This window comes from Silurus aristotelis, assembly GCF_946808225.1.
Source record: "Silurus aristotelis genome assembly, chromosome: 5".
Taxonomy (NCBI): Eukaryota; Metazoa; Chordata; class Actinopteri; order Siluriformes; family Siluridae; genus Silurus; species Silurus aristotelis.
In genome coordinates, this window is record NC_139578.1 from 5,911,765 (window position 1) to 5,935,739 (window position 23,975).

General features: G+C 42.8%; 1 protein-coding gene across 5 annotated transcripts in view; it reads right to left on the bottom strand.

Moving 5' to 3' along the window:
* Window positions 1–5,601, bottom strand: part of tnr (tenascin R (restrictin, janusin)) — a 151,480-nt gene extending 145,879 nt beyond the window's left edge. For 3 of the 5 annotated variants that reach the window (XM_083541639.1, XM_083541643.1, XM_083541638.1), the window contains exon 1: window positions 5,270–5,573. The gene's annotated coding sequence lies outside the window, so the exon portion shown is untranslated. Of the gene's footprint in view, window positions 1–5,207 lie in introns of all 5 variants that reach the window. The other 2 variants (XM_083541642.1, XM_083541640.1) reach the window with 2 other exon arrangements.
* Between the last annotated feature and the right edge of the window lie 18,374 nt (window positions 5,602–23,975).

The following is a 23,975-nucleotide window of genomic DNA, read 5'->3' on the forward strand; positions in this document are numbered from 1 at the left end:
TAATTAAAGCCATATTAAATGTCAGTGAGACTACATATCAAAATCCAGAAACTGAACATCTGTAATTATATAACGTGGAATAATTTGTACAAAGATACCGGACCTAAAGCATGTGCGTAACTTGGAAATATTACAGTGCAAACTTAACTGCTGCCTGATTCATTGATTATAATTCAGCAGGATTTGTAAAGCATAACATTAAACTACTTTCGACATGATTCTGGGGAAACCATGAAGCCACAGCTCATGCCAAGGACATAGAACCAGTGTGTAAAAATAAAATGTTATATTTCCTGCAAACAATTCTGTTTATTCTGATCATTACTAGCACTATCACAGCATAGAACATGACACTTAATAATGTTAAATAGTCAGTCCAGGTTCTGTCATGGTAAGGATAAATAATTACATACTGTACTGTACATTGTTTTTTGACAAGTAAGCATCACACCCATATGTGCTAATTAAACATTCTTTTCCAAAATAGTTTTTTGCTTTGCTGTTATAATTATATGCATTTTTCTTGGAAGACCTTCAATAAATGTTGCTGTGTGAATTTCTGCTTATTTAGCCATATGAGCATTGGTAAGGTCAGTCATTGGTGGTAGATAAAGAAAAAACAATACAAAAACCAACAGGTACACAGTCATTGTTCCAGTTCATCCCAAAGGTGAGGTCAGTGCTATGGGCAGAAGACTCAGTGTTTCAACCCAACCCCTGCAAACCATGGTTTTATGGACCTCACTATGTGCGCATGAGATTTGTCATGCTGGAAAAGGTTTTGGCCCATTAGTTCCAGTGAAGGAAAATCTTGCCCAGCATGCACATATATTCTAAGCAGTTGTGTGCTTTCAACTTTGTGGCAACATTTTTGGGGAAGAATCACATACTGTAAAGATAAGATGGTCGGGTGTCCGTATACTTTTGGTTAGTCTACGTACAGTATATAAAGTGCATTATTAGTTGTTGACTTGACAGAAATTCATAAAATAAAACTATATTTTACTATTCTGTCCCTAGAATCAACAAGAAAACAATAAACTATTAGAAAAGAAATTTAAAGGCATTCCATAGAAAGTATTTCAGTAAAAATATTTATATATACATGTCTATATAATTATATATGTACATTTTTATATTGTCATAACATTTGGATTGCAAACATTGCTAAAATTATTAAAATATTAAAATATCATTTGCAGTTATAAGCACGCCAGGTCATTTAGAAGCTGCCATAGTCTGTCTGAATCAACAGAATGGTCAACACTCTCACTTTTTTCTAATAGTCTTCATTACTATCCACAACGGTCAAACACCTTGTATCAATTTAATGCCTGGATAGGTTTAGGTTAGGTCACGCCCCTCTCCTTTATCATGTACGTAGTGAGGATATTTTAAAATTATGTGTAACTATAATGCAAATATCTAAATAAATAAACATGCTGATTAAAAATTTATAATTATCACATATTAACTAATTTACTTTTAAATAATAATTGTTTGATGTTTCTGAAATAATTGCAAGCATTTTTGTTTTTCAACTCTCCCACAATTATTATGATTAGGTCAAAATCTTACTCTTTTTAACAGCAAATACATTTAATATCATTCATATAGCACTTTTATTATTTTGGGGATTCCAAAATTAATAAATGAATTAATGAATAATGAAAATAATAATAATGAAAATAATAATAATAACGATGATAATATTAATAATAATAATAATAATAATAATCTTCTTCTTCTTCTTTTTCTTTCGGCTGCTCCCATTAGGGGTCGCCACAGCGGATCATCCGTCTCCATACCACCCTGTCCTCTATATCTGCCTCTTTTACACCAACTACCTGCATGTCTTCCCTCACCACATCCATGAACCTCCTCCTTGGCCTTCCTCTTTTCCTCCTACCTGGTGGCTCCGTCTTCAGCATTTTTCTACCAATATAATTCATGTCCCTTCTCTGCACATGTCCAAACCATCTCAATCTCGCCTCCCTCACCTTGTCACCACAACATCCTACATGTGCTGTCCCTCTAATAAACTCATTTCTAATCTTGTCCATCCTCGTCACTCCCAACGAAAACCTCAACATCTTCAGCTCTGCTACCTCCAGCTCCACCTCCTGTCTTTTACTCAATGCCACTGTCTCTAATCCATACAACATCGCAGGTCTCACCACAGTCCTATAAACTTTCCCTTTCATTCTTGCAGATACTCTTCTATCACAAATCACTCCTGTCACTCTTCTCCACCCACTCCACCCTGCCTGCACTCTTTTCTTTACTTCCCTAACACACTCTCCATTACTTTGCACTGTTGACCCCAGGTACCTGAACTCCTCCACCTTCTTCACCTTTTCACCCTGCAACCGCATCACTCCACTGCCCTCCCTCTCATTCACACACATGTACTCTGTCTTACTCCTACTGACTTTCATTCCCCTTCTCTCAAGCGCATATCTCCACCTCTCCAGGCTCTTCTCAACCTGCTCTCTACTCTCACCACAAATCACAATATCATCTGCAAACATCATAGTCCAGGGAGACTCCTGTCTGACCTCGTCCGTCAACCTGTCCATCACCACTGCAAACAGGAAAGGGCTCAGGGCCGATCCTTGATGTAGTCCAACCTTCACCCTGAACCAGTCTGTCGTACCTACTGCACACTTTACTGCCGTCACACTGTCCTCATACATGTCCTGCACCACCCTCAAATACTTCTCTGACACACCTGACTTCCTCATACAATACCACAACTCCTCTCTCGGCACCCTGTCGTACGCTTTCTCTAAATCCACAAATACACAATGCAGCTCCTTCTGTCCTTCTCTATACTTCTCCATCAACATCCTCAAAGCAAATAAGGCATCTGTGGTGCTCTTCCTCGGCATGAAACCATACTGTTGCTCACAGATGGTCACCTCTTCTCTCAGCCTGGCTTCCACTACTCTTTCCCATAACTTCATGGTGTGACTGATCAACTTAATTCCCCTGTAGTTACTGCAGGTTTGCACATCTCCCTTATGCTTAAAGATCGGTACCAGCACACTCCTTCTCCATTCCTCAGGCATCCTCTCCCCTTCCAGAATCCTGTTAAACAATCTGGTTAAAAACTCCACTGCCATCTCTCCTAAACATCTCCACGCTTCTACCGGTATGTCATCTGGTCCAACCGACTTTCCATTCTTCATCCTCTTAATCGCTGCTCTCACTTCCTCCTTACTAATCCTATCTACATCCTGCTTCACCAACTCCACATCCTCCAACCTTCTCTCTCTCTGATTTTCCTCATTCATCAGCTGCTCAAAATACTCCCTCCATCTTCTCAACACACTCTCCTCACTAGTCAACACATTTCCCTCTCCATCCTTTATTGCTCTAACTTGCAGTACATCCTTCCCAGCTCGGTCCCTCTGCTTGGCCAATCGGTATAAATCCTTTTCTCCTTCTTTAGTGTCCAACCTCTTATACAGTTCCTCATATGCCTTTTCCTTGGCTTTCGCCACATCCCTTTTAACCTGCTGCCGCATCTCCTTGTACTCCTGCCTACTTTTCTCATCACTCTGTCGATCCCACTTCTGTTTTGCCAATCTCTTTCCCCTAATGCTCTCCTGCACTTCCTCATTCCACCACCACGTCTCCTTGTCTTGCTTTCTATTTCCAGATGTCACACCAAGTACTTTTCTAGCTGCCTCCCTCATCACTCCTGCGGTAGTTGCCCAATCATCCGGCACCTCTTCACCACCACCAAGCCCCTGTCTGACCTCTTCCCTGAACCTCACACTACACTCTTCCTCCTTCAGTTTCCACCATCTTATTCTTCTTTCAAACCTTACTTTCCTCCTCTTCTTCTTCGCCTCCAAAACCATCCTACAGACCACCATTCGATGCTGTCTAGCTACACTGTCCCCCGCCAACACCTTACAGTCTCCAATCTCCTTCAGGTTGCATCTCCTACACAGAAGATAATCCACCTGTGTGCACCTTCCTCCACTCTTATATGTCACCCTATGATCCTCCTTCTTCTTAAAATACGTGTTCACCACTGCCATTTCCATCCTTTTAGCAAAATCTACCACCATCTGCCCTTCCACATTCCTCTCCTTAAAACCATACCTACCCATCACCTCCTCATCACCTCTGTTCCCTTCACCTACATGCCCATTAAAGTCTGCCCCAATCACCAATCGTTCTTTCCTAGGTACACCATCTACCACTTCATCTAATTCACTCCAGAATCTTTCCTTCTCCTCCATCTCACAGCCAACTTGTGGAGCATAGGCACTGATGACATTTATCATCATCCCTTCAACTTCCACCTTCACGATCATCACCCTATCAGAAACTCTCTTCACCTCCACTACACTCTTACTGTACTCTTCCTTCAGAATCACCCCTACACCATTTCTCTTCCCATCCACACCATGATAAAACAGTTTAAACCCACCTCCAATGTTCCTGGCCTTACTCCCTTTCCACTTGGTCTCCTGAACACACAACACATCTACCTTTCTCCTCTCCATCATATCAGCTATCTCTCTCCCTTTACCCGTCATAGTACCAACATTTAAAGTACCAACCCGAACCTCTACTCTCCTACACTGCTCCTTTTCCTGCCGTCTCTGTAGACGCCTTCCTCCTCTCCTTCTCCTCCTTCGGCCAACAGTAGCCCAATTTCCACCGGTACCCTGTCGGCTAACGATACCTGTGGCGGTCGTTGTTAACCCGGGCCTCGACCGATCCGGTATGAAATTCTCATTTGTGATCCGCATATTTGATTTGGCACATGTTTTACGCTGGATGCCCTTCCTAACGCAACCCTCCCCATTTACCCGGGCTTGGGACCGGCACTAAGAGTACACTGGCTTGTGCCCCCCTAATGGCTGGGTTAATAATAATAATAATAATAATAATAATAATAATAATAATAATAATAATAATAATACTTATTATTATTATTATTATTATTATTATTATTATTATTATTATTGTTGTGAATTCCAGGAGCTGAATGTGATATAAATGTATATATGTATCTTAAGTCAATACTTAAGTATACTAGTACTAAATACACTACATTTCAGTAAAGCATCCCTGATGTGAGGCTTAGTATGTGGAACTAAGTGATAATGTTTAGATTGATACAGAGCTCAGAAACCTATTTTCTCTGATAGCCTTGATAATAAAACACATACTTCTCCAGGAACCCCAAAGCTATACATGATATTTGATAAGATTAGAAAAAAATTGAGTAGTGAGTTGAGCTTACCCACTTAGAGAAACCCAGATAGTGATATCAGGAATTTCAGTGCTGTCTTGTTTTTTTCTTCTCCACTGTGGTCCCAAAATGCTTCTGTTTCTTGGCAGTGCCTTTCCAGTGATGAAGTATCAATCTAACGCACGTGCTGAGATGTCATTTAATCTTTTGTTTGCAAGGTTCAGATGCAAGCGCCTCTCAGCTTGCCTGTCGCGGCTGCAATGTGCAAGCTGAGCAATGTGTGCATGCACCTTGCTTTTCCTCTCTCCTTTTCTCTATCATTCTCCTCCCCCTCACACACTATCTCAGTCTTCCTTTCCAGTGAGGGGCTCTCTCACTCTCCCTCTCATTGACATCATTCGTCTCTTCCCTCCTCTCACCCACTTGAATCTCTGCCCCCACCCCACTCGTGTTCTCTCTTTGCCTCATTGTACCGGTCTCTCTCCTCATGCAGCCCCTAGTGGGTGTTCTAGTAGGCGTTCCAGACTTCATCTTTTAAGAAAAAGAAGGAGAGAGCGAAAGAGAGAGGCACAGAAGCTAGAACGGGGCATCTTTCCTTTCTTCTCTCTTTCTTTCTTTTTCTCTCGCTCTCTCTTACTCACTCACTCACTCTCATTGACCTATTGATTATCTGTGACATCGTGGCATCATGGCAGTCAGTGGCATCGCCTGTGGACCACGCCTTGGCCAATAGAGCGAACAAATTCAAACCAGGGACACCAATATCTTATTCCTGTTGCTTGGTTCGTTTATATCATTAGGAACTGTATACTGTGTATTCATAGTAGATATAAGGCTGGTTCTGAAAAAATATTTTCTAATCATGGTCATGTGATGAAATAACACAATATTGCAAGGATTATTAGCTTTTTTTTACACTGCTCAAGCTGTTTGTCTGCTATCAGTGGCTGCATAATCAAGCTGCACATTTTGGCAAACCATGCAGCAGAATGAATCATTTAACTGAAATGACTACCTTTATTACTGACTGTTTTTAGATTAACAAATATTATTTGATGAATACAATAGTACCACGTTACTAAAAACCTAGTGAACAATAATGAGAGAAACCACTCCTTGTGCTACTTACATTAGCACACAATTTAAATTAAGAGTTATTAACTGATATTTACATTTACAAAGTAATAATAAGTAAATAATTTATTTAGCTAAGATCTACTGTACCTGTATGCAATGGGATATATCATCAAATAGTGATATACTTACTAACATTTTAAAGCTTATATTCCAATGTTCTAGAACACAGATTGGATAGTAGCACTATATATAGCATTAGTGTACAGTTGCTTATTGCACTGTAAGGCCATGAGTTTGTTGTTTTGGCCTCACAAGCAATGATGTAGTGTCTGCAATAGTGAGGTCTCTACCCTACTACCTCTACTGTAATTAATAATTAATCATACCTGTAGTCTTAACTCAGCAGAAAGCCAGCTGTGGAAACATCCTGAGAAAGGAAATAGGATTAAAACAGTAAGTAGCAAACAATCCATAATCAGCAATTTAGAAAGAAAAAAAGAAGAAAGCAATTATTCACGCCCCTATCTCTGTCTGTCTGTCTGACTGTCTGTCTGTCTGTGTCTCTCTCTCTCTCTCTCTCTCTCTCTCTCTCTCTCTCTCTCTCTCTCTCTCTCTCTCTCTCTTTCTCTCTCTCAAACACACACACACACACACACACACACACACACACACACACACACACACACACACACACACACACACACACCACACACACACACACACACACACACACACAGCTACCTTGTCAGTGTCACTGCTGTGCTAAAAAAATGCTCCACCATCTAATAATAACTGATCAGATTTGGGCCCACAGTCATTTTTTTCTAAGTGTAACAGATGGGCTACAATTAAACTCCCTGAAGGTTTTTTTTAATAAATACATATATTCTATATGATATATGTAGAGCATAATCTGTATGTACTATACACTTTAATTACATTTTATTTGAATAGTGGTTTTAATAAATAATGATTAATCAATCCACTGCACTGGGTTAAGACATGTCATAGACTATTTTTGGTATAGCACAGGCAGAGAGGTTTTATTTCAATGAAACATTTACAGTTAGGGTATTTGGCAGATGCTCTTATTCTGAGCAACTTTATAGCAACAATTAAGGGTTAAGGGTCTTTTTAAAGGGCATTGGGAATGGTGAAATTTAAACTCGATCTCAAACCCACATGTTCTCAGAGTGCACCAAACCAAAAAAATCGGCCTTTCGTTTTCCAGCAATTTCATAGAGGACTGTATAATCACAATGCATTAGCACATTCAATGGCAAAAAATTTTAACCAGAGCCTTTGATTCCTTTAATTTCATACCCTCCTATGGCTCCTATATATAATATACTGTATATAATATGCTGATAACTCACAACCTTTTCTCTCTTCCCCCATCAGACACTCAGGTCTCAACTTTGATCTGAGCATGTCTCATGGACATCCCATGGTGGATGGCAGCTCATTTACTTATCCCAGTAACATTAAACAGTCATATACCTCTAGAGGTACATCCCTATGTGAACGTCTTCATTTTGCTGACAATATTTTTTATAACACTATTTGACATCTCTAACATATCTAACTATGGACAACCAGCAGTTTGTGTCTGCAGTTTTGTTGCAAATCTGATGCAAAACTGGTTTAGAAAATCAGGAGGATCCAGTTGCTGCTTTACCTCCACTAGCTTCTTTTAGCTGTCTGAAGACTGAACATCTGACTCTTAATTAAACAGTTTAAGCAAGCATTAAATCAACAACTATTAAATATACTTGGGTTTTTCAAAAACTTGTAATTTTATGCAGTAATAATGAGTATTTTAAGCAATGCCAATAACTGTACCTATAAACAAAAGTCTCAAATATTGCAATTGTTATATTTAGTTGGTAAGCATAAATATATACATATCCCTCTTCACCCACGACTGCAATCCTGCATATTCCAACATCAAGTTTGCAGACGACATGATGGTCATCAGACTCATCAAATACATTGATGACGCCAATAACCTGCTGCTCAACACCAAGAAGACCAAGAAGAGAAGGAGCTCATCGTAGACTTCAGGAAGGAGAAAGGTGGCGCACATACACACACACACACACACCATCTATATAAAAGGAATGGTGGTTGACCGTGTCACCAGCTTAAAATTCCTGGGTATCCACATCTCCGAGGACCTCTTCTGGACAAGAAACAGCTCCAATCTGATCAAGAAGGCTCAACAGCACCTCTTTTTCCTGAGGGCTCTAAAAAATAACTATCTTTCTTTAGACATCTTTCAGAAATTCTACCGTTGCACCATTGAGAGCATCTTGACCAGCTGTATTACAGTCTGGCATGGAAACTTCTCTGTGTGCAGACCCCCCACCCTTCCTTGCCACGCCCACTATAATAACTGCATTTGTTGCACATGCTGTATATAATAGCCTTATTTTTGCGCTCTTCATATTATTTTCCACATGTGTATAACCATTATAACAATGTGTACAATATCTGCTTTATTGTATATAATTACCTCTCCATGTACTGTTTATGTATATTCAAATTGCTCATTTCATATTGTTCATTCATCTGGCCTCTGATCAGGGTTTTGTCTCTTTACTTGTTTTGCTTGACCTTAGTGCAGCTTCTGACACCATTGATCATACTATACTGTTTGCTAGACTTGAGAACGTTGTTGGAATAAAGGGAACAGCTCTCTCCTGGCTTAAGTCTTATTTGACTGATCGCTATCAGTTTGTTGATGTAAATGGTGAGTTTTCCACACTCTCTGAGGTAAAGTTTGGTGTTCCTCAAGGATCTGTCTTAGGCCCACTGCTTTTCTCTTTATATACGCTGCCTGTGGGTAAAATTATACATAAATATGGTATTCGCTTCCATTTCTATGCTGATGATACACAGCTCTATATTTCAACAAAGCCAAATGAGAGAGATCAGCTTAACAATGTTGAGGAGTGTGTAAAGAACATTGGACAGTGGATGCTTGATAACTTCCTTCTGCTCAACTCAGATAAGATGGAAGTACTTTTACTAGGACCCATGCAGCTAGAAGTAAACTTTCCGATTACATATCATCTCTGGATGGTGTTTCAGTCTCAGTGTGTACAGCGGTCAAAATACTTGGTGTGATTATGGACCCTAGTCTTTCCTTTGAGGCTGGTAATAATATTACCAGGATCACCTTCTTTTACCTTTAAAATATTGCTAAAATTAGAAATATGTTGCTACAGAATGCAGAAAAACTAGTTCATGCTTTTGTTACATCTAGATAAGACTACTGTAATGCTTTACTGTCTGGGTGTACGAGTAAGTGAATAAATAAGCTTTAGTTAGTTCAGAATGCAGCAGCAAAAGTCCTCACTAGATTTAGAAAATATGGCCACATCACCCCTGTTTTAATCAGTCTTCACTAGCTCAAAATCAATTCTCGCATTGATTATAAAATGCTACTACTGACGTATAAAGCACTTAACGGTCTCGCGCCGCAGCATCTAAGTGAACTTCTGTACCAATATGATCCTCCACGCCTACTTAGATCAAAAGGGGCAGGCTATTTGTTGGTACCTCAAATAATGAAGACTACATCAGGGGGCAGATCTTTCTTATAAAGCCCCACAGTTATGGAACAGCCTTCCAATCAGTGTTCGGGACTCAGACACAGTCTCAGTGTTCAAGGCTGAAAATTTATTTATTTAGTAAAGTTTTTTATCAGTAGATTTGTCCTAGATAAAGTAGCAGATCTGGAGGCCCTTAACCGTCTGTGCTCCAAAAGCACCGTATCATGCTAACACTGCACTCTGACCCCAGTTTCTAAGCCAATTGGGATATGCAAAGAATGAATTTCACTGTGCTGAAATGTATATGTGAGAAATAAAGGCTATTCTATTTTTCTAACATGCTTGCAGCCTCAAATAATTGCAGCAAACAATAACAGTTTATAAAACCATGAATGGTAGTTAATGTATTATAAAAAACAGTCTTGATGCTCATTTAGTTTAGTCGCAATTTTTTCATACTTATAATAATGATACAATTTTTTATTATTTATTTCTTAAATTAAGACTAGAAAGTTATTTATTGGTTTTATTTTATTTGCCTCCTGGACTTCAACTAAGATTAGATACAAACTTGAAGAGAGCCTGAAGGTTGTTGTTTGTTTGCATGGCTTTTTGTTGAGATCTAATGATGAAAAAAAAAAGAGACAATGAGTAAGTAGTTACGCTAACAGACATATTGCACACAGGTAATATTGCATGGTTATACAATTTCTGCTATTGCACGTGTGGTTTAAAATACTTTGTTATTGTTATTATTGCAGTTAAACGGTAATAACAGTGTGTATTATGGTGACTGGTTCACTGGGAGCAGCTTTGATTTTAATGTCTAATAGCAGCAGGGAGCAGGTCATATGTTAGCAGGCCTATTTGCATTCTGGTTTCCGACTCTTGATCAAAGCGTGACAGAAGATCGGCCCAATACCGAACACTCACCTTGATGGATCCGCAAATGGGTTCCGTTTTGGATCCCATCAAAGAACACCAGTGGAGTTCCAAAACCCACCTACAGCAGCCCGATGGTTCTTCTGACTTCATATGCGGGAGACGCAGCTGAGTGCAATGGCTTCCCCCTGCAGGTCAACCTCTACATTGAAATGCAGCCGCACAAGTTCCCCCTTTGATTGATCTAAGGTGGCGTTTATTCATCTTAGCTCAAATAGCGCCATAACCACGTCTTACGTGCAATTTGCTAACCACTTCACGGAGGTTTTCTGCACTGCCACTGGGGCCCTCACTATGGCAGATCGGATTGGATTGGAGGCTTTCATTCAGTGGTCCATCCGTATTTCCCAGCGACTGGCGGCTTGTTGGTCTCCAGAGACGGAACCTGCTCCTTCCCCCTCCATCTCTTCCACTCCAAACCCATGCAGATTGGATCTCATCAGCTGTCGAAGAGAGAGAGAACGTCGCCTCACGGCCGAAGCAAGCCTGTATTGTGGTAATCACAGCCACTTCATTTCCCAGTGTCCAGCCAGACACCCACGCCCCGCGGTTAGTATGGTCAACTTCACCTCCAAAATCACCCATCTCTCTAAACTCCCAGTCACACTGGTAACCCCCATGCTCCCCATTCAGCTCCACGGGCAACTTCATCTCCCGGGATTGCCTAGACCAGCTCCAGCTGTGGTGGGAGAGAGGGACGCGAGAGCTGGCTGTCCAAACCATCCAAGGGAGACACTTAGGGCATGGCTGGGTGAAGTACTGTGCCCCGGTGGTCATCCTCCAGGTTGGCCAGTTCCATCGTAAAGAGATCCGGTTTCTCATTCTGGAGAACAGTACAGCAAGCGTCATACTGGATCTGACCCTGGCTGGCAAAACACTGCCCCATGTGCTCATGGAACCCCTGGGACATCCTCGAGTGGAGCCCTCGGTGCAGAGAGCAGTGTGCATCAGTGTGCATCAGGTTCCCACTGAGTACAGATCATTTGCGGACGTATTCAGTGAGCAAATTCAGCGACCTGCCTGAACCCCCACCACCCTTGGGACTGCGCCATAGACCTGGTGCCAGGTGCTAAACTACCTAAAAGATAGATGTACCAATTGTCGGTTCCGGATCGCGCAGCTGTGAAGGATTATGCTCAGCAGGTCCTCCGGCAGGGCTTCATCACTCCATCCTCTTCCCCCCGCTGCCTCCAACTTCTTCTTCATGGTGAACGGGGGACAAGTGGAAGACTTCATCACCCCCTCTGGTCACTATGAGTACCACATCATGCCATATGGCCTGTCCATTTCCCCCGCGGAGTTCCAGACCTTCATGAATGAGGTGTTCAGACTGTTCCTCCACCAATTCATGATTGTCTACATAGATAACATCGTCACCAAGGAGCTTCCAGAAGCTGAAGAGGAGTTTCAGGGTCACCCCCTCCTACGACACCCAGATCCCCGGCTCCCATTTATCGTGGAAGTAGATGCCTCCTCCACCGGCGCCATCAAACTGGCGCTCAGGGAGTGGCATCATTGGCTGGAGGGGGCGGCACACCGCTTTATGGTCATAATGGACCACAAGAAACTCCAATACCTGCGAGACGAATGCATAAACCCCAGGCAAAACAGATGGGCGCTGTTTTACACTCGCTGCCGCTCCAAGAACAACAAAGCAACGTGCCCTTGGAACCACACAGAGGTTGGCGGCACCCCCTTACCAAACAGGGGATCTCAGTCCCCGTTTCATCGGACTGTTCCGGCTCATCAGGCGGATCAATGACGTGGCCTATCGGCTCGATCTGCCTCCTCGGTACTGCATCCATCCAACCTTCCATGTGTCTCTCCTAAAGCCCTTTACACCCCCTACCCCCGAGCACCCTGGAGTCGCCAAAGATTCTCCTCCCCCGGAAATGCTGGACCAGTCATCGGTGTACTCCGTCTGGGAAGTTCTAAACTCACAACGTAGGGGTAGCACCCTGGAATACCTCGTGGACTGGAAGGGGTACGGACCGGACGAATGATCATGATAAGGCCCCGTTCGCACTCACTCACCGTCCGATCTATGGTTTATTCTGGCGATCATCCCTGGACTACCTGTGTTTCAGAATATACCCGTTTTCCGTTACATGCTGCTGCCTAGCTTCTGTTTGTTTCCCAAGACTAATAAACATCCTATTCATATTCTGGTTTTCTACTGTGTCTGCAAAGTATGATTTCATCTTGCAGCATCTTGAAACAACAAAAATATCTAAAACATAAAAAAAAACTAATGGTGACTCAAAAATGTTAGATGTGTTACGTGTTATTTTTATGCACATTTATTTTTCAAATATAATGAGTAGCACAGATGTACTACAGGATCAGGTTTGGGAAGTGGTACATTAATACATAGGCTCTTATATGGTGTGGTACTTTTGATAATTTATCAGGCTGGCCATTAGCCTAAGCTCTTTCTCATTAACAAACCATTTCTGTTAAAAAAATAAAAAATACCCTCAATGATTTAGTGCCCATCTGGCACCCATCAAGCACCAACAACCATGGAAATGTCAAGTTGCTGAGATTTTATTTCCCACATCCTGATGTTTGGTGTGAACATTAACCAAAGATATCGACCTGTATCTGCATGATTTTTGCATCCGCTTTGTGTTGCTCCATGTTTCATTTGATAATTGCATGAATAAGTGTACAGGTGTGGTCAGAAGTGTATTTCTGAGGCAAGCTGAATTTGCTCTATAAGGATTAAACAGCTCTTAGAAATGAAAAAAAGACATATTAAATAAAAAAATTACATTTTAATTAACAACTTACTACATGAAAAAATAGCTATTAAAATGTGCTATTAAAATGAAAAGTGTTATTAAACTGGCCCGGTTGTTGCCAGACATAATTAGAATTGTACATCCTATAGCCATTTTGAAAAGGTCAGTGTATACAGCAGAACTGCATAGTTTTGTGAACTCTAGTACAATAATAACATTTACATTTACACTATGTGTGTGTATATATATATATATATATATATATATATATATATATATATATATATATATATATATATATATATATATATATATATATATAATTCTTGTTCTTGTTCTTCTTTTTTCGACTTCTCCTATTAGGGGTCGCCACAGCGGATCATCCATCTCCATACCCCCTGTTCTCTACATTTGCCTCTTTCAACCCAACTACCTGCATGTCTTGCCTCACCACATTCATAAACCTCCTCCTTGGCATTCCTCTTTTTCTCCCTTCTGGTGGCTCCATCCTCAGCATTCTCCTATCGATATACCCTATGTCCCTCCTCTGCACATGTCCAAACCATCTCAATCTCACCTCCCTCAACTTGCCTTCAAAACATCCTACATGCGCTGTCCCTCTAATAAACTAATTTCTAATCCTGTCCATCCTCGTCACTCCCAATGAAAACCTTAGCATCTTCAGCTCTGCTACCTCCAGCTCCACCTTCTGTCTTTTAGTCAATGCCACTGTCTCTAAACCATACAACATCACAGGTCTCACCACAGTCCTATAAACTTTCCCTTTCACTCTTGCAGATACCCTTTTATCACAAATCACTCCTGCCACTCTTCTCCACCCACTTCACCCAGCCTGCACTCTTTTCTTCACTTCTCTAACACACTCTTCATTACTTTGCACTGTTGACCCCAGGTACCTGAACTCCTCCACCTTCTCCACCTCTTCTCCCTGCAACTGCACCACTCCAATGCCCTCCCTCTCATTTACTCACATGTACTCTGTCTTACTCCTACTGACATTCATACCCCTTCTTTCCAGCGGATGTTATTGTATAATTTGTGGTACGAGTTCAGGAAAGGGCTTGGAGCTTATCCTTGATGCAGTCCAACCTCCACCTTAAACCGGTCATTCCTACTGCACACTTCACTGCTGTCAAACAATAATCATTCATGTCCTGCACCACCCTCACATACTTCTATGGCACACCTGACTTCCTCATACAATACCACAACTCCTTTCACAGCTGTAGTACACGTACTCTAAATCCACAATTACACAATGCAACTTCTTCTGATCTTCTCTATACTTTATTTGCTTTGAGATCAACATTCTCAAAGCAAATAATGCGTCTGTGGTGCTCTTTCTCGGCATGAGACAATACTCAACAGCTCACAGATGGTCACCTCTTCTCTCAGCCTGGCTTCCACTACTCTTTCCCATAACTTCATAGTGTGACTGATCAACTTTAAGAGTGCACTGGCTTGTGCAACCCTAATAACTGGGTTTATATATATATATATATATATATATATATATATATATATATATATATATATATATATATATATATATATATATATATATATATATATATATATAGAGAGAGAGAGAGAGAGAGAGAGAGAGAGAGAGAGAGAGAGAGAGCGAGAGAGAGAGAGAGAGAGAGAGATAAATTATCATAAATAAAACAATAAACAATATTCTTATTACACTTATAATTATTGTATGTTAGATTCATACTAATTAGGGTTTATTTATAGTCTTAAATAATTGGGGAAACATTTATTTGATGTGCTAACATAGTATCAATAATATATTCGCAGTTGCTATAAAAAAAATAAATAAAAACATTTATTAAGGGAGACTTAGATCATTTTAAGTTTATGACATTAATATAATAAAGTTTCTGTAATTTTTCTTATTTTTCTGGCAACTTTGAACAAAAGATTTCTGTTAAATTATTAAAATACTGAAATGCTTTATGCTGAATATTGCCTTTTTTTGTCATTTCTAATAACGATGATGCTTTTATCTCTTAATCAAACAATGACAACAAATATTCTTCTAAGTCAAGAAAGTGCACTGAAGCTATTTCATACAGCTATTTTATTGCATTTGTTTTTTCTTTTTTTTTCCTTTCCTGCTTTTATGTGGCTGACTGTGACCCTTGTGGCTGGAGTAATTATTCTGTGAGTCTAAATAATTCAGTAGTTCCATTTGCATTTCATGACATGCACAGGTGGCTGGAGCACCTCTGTCAGAAAGGGTGCTAAGGGTGCCACATTGACCTCTGATTCATTACTGCCTACAATCATCAGATTAATTGAAAATACATTTGGACCTTTAGTAGTGTGCAAGCACTTTGAGACTGTGGGGACAAAAGTAGTTTGTTAGTAGGCTAACACTGTCATTTTCTATTCAGATCTCAGCAAATTCAATACCTTATTCAATGACAAAATCACTCATTATTGCTTGTAAATTTCATCTGAGATAACTTGCGACACATATTTTATTCAATTTTGGTGTAAGGGACAGTAATCTGGTCTCCAAAACAATAATATACCGTAATTTCCAGACTATTAAGCGCACCAAATATAAGCCGCACCCACTGAATTGTACAAAGATTTTAATTTTTAACATAAATAAGCCGCACCTGTCTATAAGCCGCAGTCTACATGTCTACATGTCTAAATGTCTACATTGAAACTAATGAACTTTACACAGGCTTTAACAAAAGACAGTGACTTTGACATGGCTTGTATCTAAACAGTAGCCAACCAAGAAATGTATTGTTTACTGTCTTCCTCCTTCCTTTCACAACAATTTCTCTCGAGAGTTTATCTTTTGGTATCATCGTGCGTTTAAAAATCATCATTGGTGAAGCTTTTCTCCGTGCAGCTCAGAACACAGGTGAAGTGCGTTTTTTCATGCCCGGTTGTTTTCTGCGTGACGAACGATTCACCTTTCATGTTGTCAGTCCGAGTGAGCGGCAGATCAAACTTCAGAGAAACCTTATCCATATTTATGATGTGGTGCGGCCCGATTCAGTGGGCACGCACCTGATTTGATATAAAGAATTTCATTGGTTTACCTGAACCCGTTCGGCAATTCAATAGTCTAAGGTTATGGGGCTCAGTTTTTTGGGATGAAGCTTGTGAAACCGGAAAAAACCCAGGAAAAATCCAGAAATTAGCCGCTTTATTGTTTAAGCTGTAGGGTTCAAAGCATGGGAAAAAAGTAGCGACTTATAGTCCGGAAAATACGGTAATATAATTAAATATAGGGATAAATATTTGCAAAGCCTGCACATTGCAGATCTGCTATCTCTGCCTTAAAGCAGTCTTGCATTGTAGTGTTTTTGGTTATCAATGTAAATTATGCAACAAATAATAGATTAATTGTAAGTATTTTATTAGAATATCACAAAGTAAATAATTTCATTGTACATTTTTTTTAGCAAAATTAAACTTAACCTGACTGAATACTATTACTATAAAATATCATTTTGTGCTATCGCATCAACATTTTTTTGTGTTTTGTTTATCAAGAGTTTTAAGAGGTGCTTTAATTTGTGATATTTGTGCATTATTGATTAAATCCTCATTTTGCAATGCATCACTTACTTCACTTTCTTCAGTGATTTGGTTATTCTTTATTATGACTCCACTTTCATTTACCTATTATTTAAAGTATTGTCTGCAATATAACAGAAGTGGATGTACTGTTAAGTTTTCTGCAGAAAACTGTTTTGCATAGTAGGAGCGCAGGCCTATGTACATTTACATTGTGATGTTTATGCTGCTGGATAACAAAGCATTGCATAAATAATTCTATAGTAACAATTTGTCAAATGTTTATATGATTACTGTTTTTACTATGCTTATAATGAACTTCATGGTATGTTCATATAATCAGTTTGAGATGACTAGTGACATGGTGCATAATCGTACTGGTAGCCATTAGAAGTTATGTTAGAAAGAGAAGGACTTTTGACACAAGGCCATGGATTCATGCTGTTGGCACCAAATTCTGACCCTACCATCTGTGTGCACTAGAAGAGATCATTTTTTCCAGTGTGTGTGTGTGTGTGTGTGTGTGTGTGTGTGTGTGTGTGTGAGTGTGTGTGTGTACCAGATATAACAGTAAAATCACTTGCTTAATATTGTGGAGGTCCCCTTTATGCCTTTAAAACAGTTCTGACCCATCGAGACATGGCTTGTTATCATTTAAATTAGCATATCATTAGGCGCATATCATGTAAATCTTTAATTCAACTCAATTCAATTTAAAGTGATAAAAAGGTTATAATAAAATGATGTTTAAGTTAATTGCCTATAGGTTGATTCCTTATAATTGTTTATCCCTGACTGTAGAAAGGAAAACCTCCCTAAGATGGTATGAGAAAGAAACCTTGAGAGGAACCAGACTCCAAAAGGGAATCATTCATTGTATTTACATTGCTGAGGTGTGTAGTTATAGGTGCATAAATGCAAATCTAATCATGCAAACCTTGAGTTCTTGAGTTCCTTAGTGGCTTCATGGATCTTTAGGTTAGTATCTTGTTGGGGGTTCTAATAATTTGACTTGTTTGTTGCACAGATGTCCAGGCCAAGTTTACAACCTTGTTTTTGTGTGGTACATGTCAATGTAACCAAAGAGCCAGAATCTATGGTTTCAAATCTGAGCGCTCCCCAGAGTATCACACTGTCTCTGCCAGCTTGTATTCATTCCATAATACATCTTGGTGCATCACTGCTTTAAGTAAGTGGTACAGACACAAATTCAGCCATTTACATGACAAACAAAATGATTTGTCAGACCAGGTCACCTTCATCTATATTGTCCAGTTCTCATGATCAAAAGCCTGTTGTAGGTGCTTATAACAGCTTTTAATTTGTAATGCATTATGTGTTCTGACATCTTTTTCTCATAGCCAGCATTTGTGCTAAATTTTTTTCAGTGGGATAGGAACCAGCTGGGATAGCCTTTGCTCCCTTTATGCGTCAATAGTGCATCAATATCTTTCTCTCCCAACATGCTCACCACATGGCCTTTGGGTGCATAATGGAAACACTTGACCAGCTGTTTTAGTAATGTTGTGACCCAGTCATCCATCCATCCCAAAAATATCCCTTGTCAAAGTCATTTAGACCTTTCCTTTCCTGGTTTCAACACAAGTTTGAAAACTTACTGTTCACCTGCTGCTTAATATATATAACTTCTTGATGGATGCCACTGTAAACTGAGATTATGAATGAACCAAAATGTATTTAATATATATATATATATATATATATATATATATATATATATATATATATATATATATATATATATATATAGAGAGAGAGAGAGAGAGAGAGAGAGAGAGAGAGAGAGAGAGAGAGAGCGAGAGAGAGAGAGAGAGAGAGAGAAAGAGAGAGAGAGAGAGAGAGAGAGAGAGAGAGAGAGAGAGAGAGAGAGAGAGAGAGAGAAAAACAATAGAATATTGCTATTACACTTTTAAGAGGTGTGTATGCATATACAGTATAAACCCAGCCATTAGGGAGGCACAAGCCAATGCACTCTTAGCGTTAGGAAGGGCATCCAGCGTAAAACATGTGCCCAATCAAATATGCGGATCACAAATAAAAATTTCATACCGGATCGGTCCAGGCCCGGGTTAACAACGACCGCCACAGGTATCGTTAGCCAACAGGGTACCGGTGGAAATTGGGCTACTGTTGGCCGAAGGAGGAGAAGGAGAGGAGGAAGACGTCTACAGAGACAGCAGGAAAAGGAGAAGTGTAGGAGAGTTGAGGTTCAGGTTGGTACTTTAAATGTTGGTACTATGACTGATAAAGGGAGAGAGATAGCTGATATGATGGAGAGGAGAAAGGTGGATATGTTGTGTGTTCAGGAGACCAAGTGGAAAGAGAGTAAGGCCAGGAACATTGGAGGTGGGTTTAAACTGTTCTATCATGGTGTGGATGGAAAGAGAAATGGTGTAGGGGTGATTCTGAAGGAAGAGTACAGTAAGTGTGTAGTGGAGTTGAAGAGAGTTTCTGATAGGGTGATGAACATGAACCTGAAAGTTAAAGGGATGATGATAAATGTCCATCCATCTTCTCCCGCTTATCCGATGCCGGGTCGCGGGGGCAGCAGTCTAAGCAAAGATGCCCAGACTTCCCTCTCCCTAGACACTTCTTCCAGCTCTTCCGGGGGGACACCAAGGCGTTCCCAGGCCAGCCGGGAGACATAGTCTCTCCAGCGTGTCCTAGGTCTTCCCTGGGGTCTCCTCTCAGTGGGACGCGCCCGGAACACCTTCCCAGGAAGGCGTCCAGGAGGCATCCGGAACAGATGCCCGAGCCACCTCAGCTGACCCCTCTCGATGTGGAGGAGCAGCGGATCTACTCTGAGCTCCTCCCGAGTGACTAAGCTTCTCACCCTATCTCTAAGGGATCGCCCAGCCACCCTGCGGAGGAAGCACATTTCGGCCGCCTGTATCCGGGATCTTGTCCTTTCGGTCATGACCCAGAGCTCATGACCATAGGTGAGAGTAGGAACGTAGATTGACCGGTAAATCGAAAGTTTCGCCTTGCGGCTCAGCTCCTTCTTCACCACGACAGACCGGTACATCGACCGCATTACTGCAGAAGCTGCACCGATCCGTCTGTCAATCTCCCGTTCCACCCTTCCCTCACTCGTGAACAAAACCCCAAGATACTTAAACTCTTCCACTTGCGGCAGGAACTCCCCACCAACCTGAAGTGAGCAAGCCACCCTTTTCCGACTGAGGACCATGGCCTCGGATTTGGAGGTGCTGATTCTCATCCCAGCCGCTTCACACTCGGCTGCAAACCGTCCCAGTGCATGCTGAAGGTCCTGGTCTGATGAAGCCAACACGACAACATCATCTGCAAAGAGCAAAGACGAAATCGTGTCGTCACCAAACCGGACACCCTCCGACCCCTGGCTGTGCCTAGAAATTCTGTCCATAAAAAAATTCTGAACAGAACCGGTGACAAAGGGCAGCCCTGCCGGAGTCCAACATGCACCGGGAACAAGTCTGACTTACTGCCGGCAATGCGAACCAAGCTCCTGCTTCAGTCATACAGGGACCGGACAGCCCTTAGTAAAGGGCCCCCGACCCCATACTCCCGGAGCACCCTCCACAGGCCGCCACGAGGGACACAGTCGAATGCCTTTTCCAAATCCACAAAGCACATGTGGACTGGTTGGGCAAACTCCCATGAACCCTCCAGCACCCTGTAGAGGGTATAGAGCTGGTCCAGTGTTCCACGGCCTGGACGAAAACCACATTGTTCCTCCTGAATCCGAGGTTCTACTATCGGCCGTATTCTCCTCTCCAGTACCCTGGCATAGACTTTCCCAGGTAGGCTGAGAAGTGTGATCCCCCTATAGTTGGAACACACCCTCCGGTCCCCCTTCTTAAAAAGAGGGACCACCACCCCGGTCTGCCATTCCAGAGGCACTGTCCCCGACCGCCACGCGATGCTGCAGAGGCGTGTCAGCCAAGACAGCCCCACAACATCCAGAGACTTGAGGTACTCAGGGCGGATCTCATCCACCCCCGGTGCCCTGCCACCGAGGAGTTTCTTTACTACCTCGGTGACTTCAGCTTGGGTGATGGACGAGTCCGCCTCTGAGCCCTCAGCCTCTGCTTCCTCAATGGAAGACGTGACGGCGGGATTGAGAAGATCCTCGAAGTATTCCTTCCATCGTCCAACGACATCCCCAGTTGAGGTCAACAGCTCCCCACCTCTACTGTAAACAGCATTGGTGGGGCACTGCTTTCCCCTCCTGAGGCGCCGGACGGTTTGCCAGAATCTCTTCGAGGCCAGCCGATAGTCCTTCTCCATGGCCTCACCGAACTCCTCCCAGGCCCGAGTTTTTGCCTCGATAACCACCCGGGCTGCAGTTCGCTTGGCCTGCCGGTACCCGTCAGCTGCCTCAGGAGTCCCACAAGCCAACCAGGCCAGGTAGGACTCCTTCTTCAGCTTGACGGCATCCCTTACTTCCGGTTTCCACCACGGGTTCGGGGATTGCCGCCTCGACAGGCACCGGAGACCTTACTGCCACAGCTCCGAGCGGCCGCTTCAACAATGGAGGTGGAGAACATGGTCCACTCGGACTCAATATCTCCGGCCTCCCTCGGGATCTGGTCAAAGCTCCGCCGGAGGTGGGAGTTGAAGATCTCTCTGACAGGAGGCTCGGCCAAACGTTCCCAGCAGACCCTCACAGTACGCTTGGGTCTGCCGAGTCTGTCCAGCTTCCTCCCCCGCCATCGGATCCAACTCACCACCAGGTGGTGATCAGTTGACAGCTCCGCCCCTCTCTTTACCCGAGTGTCCAAGACATACGGCCGCAGGTCAGATGAAACGACCACAAAGTCGATCATCGACCTACGGCCTAGGGTGTCCTGGTGCCACGTGTACTGATGGACACCCTTATGCTTGAACATGGTGTTCGTTATGGACAAACTGTAACTAGCACAGAAGTCCAATAACTGAACACCGCTCGGGTTCAGATCATGGGGGCCGTTCCTCCCAATCACGCCCCTCCAGGTGTCACTGTCGCTGCCCACGTGTGCATTGAAGTCTCCTAGTAGAACGACGGAGTCCCCAGTCGGAGCACTGTCCAGCACCCCTCCCAGAGACCCCAAGAAGGCCGGGTACTCTATACTGCCGTTTGGCCCGTAGGCACACACGACAGTGAGAGACCTATCCCCGACCCGTAGGCGCAGGGAAACGACCCTCTCGTTCACCGGGGTAAACTCCAACACATGGCGGCTGAGCTGGGGGGCTATAAGCAAACCCACACCAGCCCGACGCCTTTCACCATGGGCAGCTCCAGAGTTGTAAAGAGTCCATCCTCTCTCGAGGAGTGTGGTTCCAGAGCCCAGGCCGTGCGTAGAGGTGATTCCGACTATCTCTAGTCGGAACCTCTCAACCTCACGCACAATCTCAGGCTCCTTCCCCGCCAGCGAGGTGACATTCCACGTCCCTAGAGCTAGCTTCCGTGTCCAGGGATCGGGTTGTCGAGGCCTCCACCTTCGACTGCTGCCCGATCCTCTTAGCACCGGCCCCTTACGGTCCCTCCTGCAGGTGGTGAGCCCACTGGAAGGCGGCCCCACGTCGCTCCTTCGGGCTGAGCCCGGCCGGACCCTGTGGGGGAAGGCCCGGCCACCAGGCGCTCGCATACGAGCCCCAACCCCAGGCCTGGCTCCAGGGTGGGGCCCCGGCTGCGCCATACCGGGCGACGTCACGGTCCCTGATGTAGTATCTCTCATAAGGGGTTTTGAATGATAAATGTCATCAGTGCCTATGCTCCACAAGTTGGCTGTGAGATGGAGGAGAAGGAAAGATTCTGGAGTGAGTTAGATGAAGTGGTAGATGGTGTACCTAGGAAAGAACGATTGGCATGTAGGTGAAGGGAACAGAGGTGATGAAGAGGTGATGGGTAGGTATGGTTTTAAGGAGAGGAATGTGGAAGGGCAGATGGTGGTGGATTTTGCTAGAAGGATGGAAATGGCAGTGGTGAACACTTATGTATGAAGAAGGAGGATCATAGGGTGATGTATAAGAGTGGAGGAAAGTGTGCACAGGTGGACTATGTTCTATGCAGAAGATTCAACCTGAAGGAGATTGGAGACTGTAAGGTGTTGGCGGGGGACATTGTAGCTAGACAGCATCGGATGGTGATCTGTAGGATGGTTTTGGAGGTGAAGAAAAAGAGGAGGAGAGTAAGGACTGAAAAAAGAATAAGATGGTGGAAACTGAAGGAGGAAGAGTGTAGTGTGAGGTTCAGGGAAGAGGTCAGACGGGCTCGGTGGTGGTAAAGAGGTGCTGGATGATAGGGTAACTACTGCAGGAGTGATAAGGGTAGCAGCCAGAAAAGTACTTGGTGTGACATCTGGAAATAGAAAGGAAGACAAAGAGACGTGGTGGTGGAATGAGGAAGTGCAGGAGAGCATAAGGAGAAAGAGGTTGGCAAAACAGAAGTGGGATCAGCAGAGTGATGAGAAAAGTAGGCAGGAGTACAAGGAGATGCGGCAGCAGGTAAAGAGGGATGTGGCGAAAGCCAAGGAAAAGGCATATTGAGGAGCTGTATGAGAGGTTGAACACTAAGGGAGAAGAAAAGGATTTATTGGCCAGTCAGAGGAGGAGATGGGTGGAGATGTAAATGTGTTGACTAGTGAGGAGAGTGTATTAATAAGGTGGAGGGAGTATTTTGAGCAGCTGATGAACGAGGAAAATGAGAGAGAGAGAAGGTTGGAGGATGTGGAGTTGGTGAAGCAGGATGTGGATAGGATTAGTAAGGAGGAAGTGAGAGCAGCGATTAAGAGGATGAAGAGTGGAAAGTCGGTTGGACAAGATGACATACCGGTGTCAGGAAGCACCCTGCGTCTTCACCCGCACCAGCCCTGCCCGCAC